Source organism: Phoenix dactylifera, unplaced genomic scaffold, assembly GCF_009389715.1.
Source record: "Phoenix dactylifera cultivar Barhee BC4 unplaced genomic scaffold, palm_55x_up_171113_PBpolish2nd_filt_p 000837F, whole genome shotgun sequence".
Lineage (NCBI taxonomy): Eukaryota > Viridiplantae > Streptophyta > Magnoliopsida > Arecales > Arecaceae > Phoenix > Phoenix dactylifera.
The window spans coordinates 95,515-102,439 of record NW_024068202.1 but is presented as its reverse complement, the minus strand read 5'-3'; positions in this window follow the sequence as shown (position 1 = coordinate 102,439).

Here is a 6,925-nt window from a genome sequence, read left to right as displayed (position 1 = left end):
TTAGAAAACTATCTGTGGTATCAAATTAAAAAACCTCTTGAATTCACACTCGATGTGTTCTGCTCTGATCTTTGTACTTAATGTTTCACTATCTTTTTGATGTTGTCAAAAAGGGGGAGAAATATCTAAGTATATGCTATATACTCCGAATGCTTTATTACTTTGAATTGAATACAAATCAGCTTAAAATTTAAATATGTTGATTGTGTTAAGCTGATTAAATCTAAAGCATTATCATGAAGTATGTTTTTAAATATATATGTTTTCCACTTCATGCAACTTAGCTATGTATTACTTCTAGAAATCAATATCTTTTATATTGCATATACTCCAAGTTTTGTCATCATCAAAAAGGGGAAGATTGATGACCCAAAGATTGATTCATAGATTGATTTTGATGATCACAAAACCTTGAAGTATAGATACTAATGTTTATGTTGCAAGGAGAAAGATATTTATTTTGCAAGGAACATAGCAAGTTGGAAGAACACAAGAAGGCCTCCAAAGCTCTCAAGTTGGAAGAAAGCTACAATTTATTAGCCCAAGTTTAAAGTTCAAAGGATTCAAATTGGAGGAGTAAAATCAAAAGAAAAATTCAAAAGAACAGTCTTCGAGTCGACTCCAGTGGAATTCGAGTCGACTCCGGAGAAGTATGAGTCGACTCCGGAGAAGTATGAGTCGACTCCTAGGAGTCACAGGCAGAAAAGTCAGAGAGCAGTTTTCGGGTCTGAGATTCGAGTCGACTCCAGTGGAACGCGAGTCGACTCCGATGGTTGGTAGGTCGACTCCAAAGAAAGCAAGAGTCGACTCTCAGCGGAACACAAGGAAAAAGTCAGAGAGCATTTTTGGGACTCTGAGATTCGAGTCGACTCCCGCATTGCACGAATCGACTCCGAGACTCCGCGACCATCAACAGACAGAAAACCAAGTTACTGCCTCTGAGATTCGAGTCGACTCCCAGACAGCTCGAGTCGACTCCAAGGCAGCGCTACACCAAGATGGCAGAAGGCTGTGTTTCGCAAACTGAGAGCCGAGTCGACTCCAAGGAAGTTCGAGTCGACTCCAAGACTGGATGAGCCAAAAGACAGAGAATCGGGAGTTCGGGCTCTGAGATTCGAGTCGACTCCCAGGACAGTCGAGTCGACTCGAGTGGACAAAATTCAAATTTGGATCCACGGACTACAGAGGATGAGCCGACTCCAAAATTGCCAGGTCAGCGCCAGAAGTTGGCGAGTCGACTCCGGGTCAAGACGAGTCGACTCCCAGTCAAGACGGCAACTTTAATTCAAACTGGGAACAGTTGCCGAGTCGACTCCAGTAAAGCACGAGCCGACTCCTGCAACAGGCGAGTCGACTCCGATCCCAACGGTAATATTGTCAGGAAGTGCAGACTGTGTCCAACGGCTCTATTTTTGTCTCTAACGGCTATATTCTTGTTTCCACGCCATCTAAAGCTATAAAAACAAGAAGAGAGCTAGGGGAGAAATCATGGAAGTGGGAGAGATCATCTAGGAAAGAGATCTCAAAGAGATTACAAAGGAAATCTCCCATAAGCACAAAAGGGCCATCCAAAACGAAATAGAGAGAAGAAGAGCATCCAAGTGAATCCGAAAGCTTCCTCTCCATCCGTGTGCTGCCTCGGGGATCCTCTACTTCATGCCAAATCAGAGGAGGATCAAGTAAAGAAGAAGCCGAGCTCCTCCATCTTCAAAACTCGTTTGAGGGCTTCTCTTTACTCTATTTGTTTATATTGTTATATTTGCTTGCTTAAGAAGCTTTGTTTTGCTTTATACTTTGTCTTCAATATCTTGTAACTTGATTCAATCAAGGGATTGAATCAAGGGGTTAAGGTTGTGGTTGGTGAGCCTTTGGAAAAACCAACTGGGTTGGATTGTGAGCCTGTGAAAACAATCGGTTGGTTCTAGTCGGTGAGCCTGTGAAAACCGACCGAGTTCGTTGTGATCTCGCAAAACAACAAGTTGGGTTGTGAGCTTGTAAAACAACCGACTGTAATCTAAGGGAAAACCAACGGTGTTAGGTTTGTTGGTGAGCCAAAGGGAAAACCAACGGTGTTAGGTTTGTTGGTGAGCCGAGGGTAAAACCAACGTGTAAGGGTTTGATTGTGATCCCGGGAAAACAATCGGAGTGGTTCTAGTCGGTGAGCCTGGGAAAACCGACCGAGTTCGTTGTGCGCTCGTAAAACAACAAGTTGGGTTGTGAGCTTGTAAAACAACCGGCTGTAATCGGTAGGATTATAGTGAAATTCCCAAGAGGTCTTGGGGAGTGGATGTAGGTGCTGGGGTGCACCGAACCACTATATGTCCTTTGTGTTTGTAATGCCTCTAGTTATTGTCTAACTAACACACTTACTTACTTAGATAAATTGCTTGCTTAATTCTTATCCGCACATCCTTTAGTTGCAAACATATTTAATCAAGTCAAAGTCTATACATCAAACCCTTGCTAAGTTTAACTTTCACTGTGCATCTATACAACTTAGCATAGTTAATCAAAAAGTTTTAGAAGCAGCATAAAAGTTTTAAAAGACCCAATTCACCCCCCCTCTTGGGTTGTATCTACTGGGCAACAGACTCCCGCTACAGCCGAGTCGACTCCTGATCGCGCGAGTCGACTCCGACCCCCAACGGACATATTGTCAGGTTGTGCAGAGTGTGCAGAACGGGCAGAAAAAGGTGTCTAACGGCTAGTTTCCGTGGGGGATGGCTTAAATAGCCATAGAGGACTGTAGCAAGGCAGAGAGGCACCATTCCATTCAAAGAAATTAAGCATTCATTCTCTGCATACTTGTCTTCAACGAAAAGAAGGAAGAGCGCCATTAACTCCATCCAACTTCCTCTTCCCAGCATTTTAAAGAAGCCTCCTCCTGCATTCAAGTCGACCAGACATTCCAGAGGAGACTCAAAGTTCAAGAAGCCCTACTCTACTCCAACTCAAAAGTGTTTGAGGGCTCTTAACTTCTCTCTAGTTTATATTGTAGCAAATCTGCTTTTTAAGAAGCTCAGTTTTTCTGTTTGTTTCTTATTCTTTCCATATTATCTTTGCTTGGTTCAATCGGGGGATTGAATCAAGGGTGTAGAGGTTGGTTGGTGAGCCGAGTGTAAAACCAACGTGTAAGGGTTCGATTGTGATCCCGGAAAAACAATCGGGGTGGTTCTAGTCGGTGAGCCAGGAAAAACCGACCGAGTTCGTTGTGAGCTCGTAAAACAACAAGTTTGGTTGTGAGCTTGTAAAACAACCGGCTGTAATCTGAGGGGTTATAGTGAATTCCCAAGTGAGACTTGGGGAGTGGACGTAGGAGCAAGGGTTAGCTCCGAACCACTATAAAAGCCTTGTGTTTGTGATTGTGTGTCTCTTTCTTTTACTCTCATTTCATTCACAGCACATAGCAATTAATTAATCATCTTGGTAAAGCATTAATTAGTCATCCACAACGTTTTAATTGCAAAATTATTTTAAAACCCAATTCACCCCCCCCCCCTCTTGGGTTGTCTATCTGGGCAACAGAAATGACCATCTAGCAATAGTACCGGACGTCCGGATAGGCCGAATGATTGCAAAGCAATATTCAAGAACCCTTGGACTATAGTTACCGTATAATTTATCCCTATGACTCCTAAATGCCAGAATGACTTTAGAGTTCTATCAACTCTGTAATAAGTGCATCCATGATGTGATTCAACTTTAGAAATTTTGTGACTCCTTACAAGGATTACTCTGGCCAAGGTTTTGCTAAATTGAACACAAGGCATTATCTCCTGTTTTCAAGAGGGGTCAATTCCATCTTGACTCACAACTGACTATGCAAGTACTTGACTGTACCCAGTGACCTTCCGTCATTGAATTAGAAATTCAGATAGTCCGGTACCAAAGTATAGTGAGTTGCTTGCTAGTCACAGGTTGCGGTCTTAGGTTAGAGGGCCAAACTTATACCCATATCCACTCGGAACATCTCTTGACAGTAGAGCATTCCAAAATTGGTCACGTTCAGTGAAATGTACTCCTATACTTCACCTGTGTAATATATCAGTGTCTCCACACTTCTTGGTTAAGAGGACAACCAACGTATATGTCACACAACAACTTAATCTCGATAATGCTGTCGTCCTAGTAACAGCATATCATTTGATCGCGAACAGTTTTAAGGACTTGAAGATAAATCCTTTTTTATCATAAAACAAGTCCTAAGGACTTCATCATATAAAAGTTCATTTGAAGATGTACAATGAAATGATGAATAATGCTAAATAACACTTTATTAATTTGTTAATTCATTTACATAATTCAATCATCAACATGCTGACGATTGACATTTAGGATACAATTCCGAACATATTCAGCAATTAAATCAATCATAAAAATACTTTAGATCTAATCTAAACATGTTCATGATTCCAAATTTAATTACAATGATTAAAACATAAAAGATTAAATAAGCAACCTGGCTCTGATACCACTGATGTATTGGTCGATCGGTTCTGGCAGTGATAGCATGCTGAAATTTAAAACTTTTTCAATATCAATGGCTGTACCTGTTCGGGTTGCTTACGTACCCCTTCACAACGGGGATCAAGCCACACGTAGTTCTTTTAATTTTTGAAAAACGCAGCAGAAATACCAAATTAAACATTTTAATTCTAGCATGCATAAGAAATCAAATTTCAAAGTATCGCTATATATATTCATGATCAATATGTCAGGATCGTTTAAACGATTATGCTAAAATCATTGCATGATTAATTTCAGGTCTGAAATGAGATTATTAATTAAGTTTCAAACTCAATTAATCTAACATCCAACTAATCTTCGAATTGCCCATCAAATAGGCTCTGAAGATTACTATGTGAAGAGCCCCAAAAGAGGTTTAACCCTCGAGGATTGGAACCTATAAGACATATCTTTGGATCTAGATTCATACCTTATAAATCTGAAAGTAATTGATCTGATGCTCAAGCTTCGTAGCCACACTCTTGTCTGGCCTCTACGAGTAATCCACGCGAAGCTCCTAGAGTGATCCAATCTTACAGAAGTGCTAGCTTGCGCAGGATCGTCCTTTCCTCAACTTAGATCTTTCCGATGCAATCAACTTTTGATTCGCCTTCTTGGAAGAACTTGGAGGAAAGGTTTATAGGGATTAAAGAGGACTTAGATCTGATCTAAAACCTCTTATCTGAGATCTCAACCCTTTCAAAGCTCAAGTCGACTCCAAGTTACCTCGAGTTGACCCCAAGGAAACTTGAGTTGACTCTACCTGGAAAGATAGAAAAATTGTCTCTGGACTCTCTGAGAGAGTCGACTCCAGACCATCTCGAGTTGACTCCTCTTAAGTTCGAGTCGACCCCAATAAGGTGAAAAATCTGATTTTACTCAAAATTGAATCCAATTCAATTTGGCTCATCCTAAGTTCATTTACTCAATCAAATTGAGTTTATTAGTAATCCAATTACTGATTAATCCTCCAATAATTACTTTAATTATTTTATAGGATAATTTATCAATCGAATTGACCAAATTATTTTTGAATGATTCTCTATCATCCATCAGCTATCTTGATCAATCAGGAAAATCCTATGCATGTGACCTCATAGGTTCGAACCTAAGTCGGTAGTATAAAAACAACTTCCTACACTAATCGATGTGACCATCTAGCAATGGTACCCGACGTCCGAATAGGCCGAATATATGTGAAGCAAATATTCTGGAACCATGGACTATGGTTACTGTATAATTCATCCCTTTGACTCCTAATGCTAGGATGACCTCAGAGTTCTGTCAACTCTCTAATCAGTACATCCACCATGTGATCAACTTTAGAAATCTTGTGACTCATCACAAGGATTACCCTGGCCAAGGTTTTGCTAAATTGAACACAATGCATTATCTCCTATTTTTAGGAGGAGTCAATTCCATCTTGACTCATGCACCGATTTCGTAAGTACTTGACTGCACCTAGTAACCTTCCGTCCCAGAATTAGAAATTCTGCTAGTCCGGTACCACAGTACAGTGAGTTGCTTGCTAATCACTGTGGCGATCTCAGGTCTGAGGGATACTTATACCCATATCCACTCGGAACATTTCTTGACTGTAGAGCGTTCTGGAATTGGTCATGTTCAGTGAAATGTACTCCTACACTTCACTTGTGTGACATATCAGTGTCTCCACACTCCCTGGTTAAAAGGACAACCAACGTATATGTCACACAACGACCTAATCTCGACAATACTGTTGTCCTATTAACAGCATATCATTTGGTCACGAGCAGGTTTAAGGATTCGAAGATAAATCCTCTTTTATTATAAAATAAGTCCTAAGGACTTCATCATATAAGAGTTCATTTGAAGATATTCAATGAAATGATGAATAATGCCAAATAACACTTTATTAATTTATCAATTCATTTTACAATTAATGATTCAATCATCAACATGCTGATGATTGATATTTAGGATACAATTCCCAACAAATATTTCAATATGACTTGCATTATCATGATTATGAACTTTCATGGATGGAACATATATTGTTTTATGACCTAATTTGTGTATATCATCTATAAAATATTTTATTTTGCTACAACTGATGGCTTTTTAATCACTGCATTGGCATAATTGTACTTGATCCAATAAGATAGTACTTGGTTACTTACTGAGCTGTGTAGCTCATATCTTTTCGTCTATTTTTTTGTATAGATGAATAAGACTACTAGGAGCAGGGAGCTTGGTGTTATTTCAGATTGGGGTAACTGAAAATATTATATAATAATTAAATTTTAGAAGTTATGTACTGTTCCAACTTCATGAATAATGTTATGACATTAGTAAATAAAACTATTTATTTTTATTATGAAATTTTTAATGGCTTCGTGTTATTGTGTGCATAAGATTGCAATAGCACGGCCATGTCATG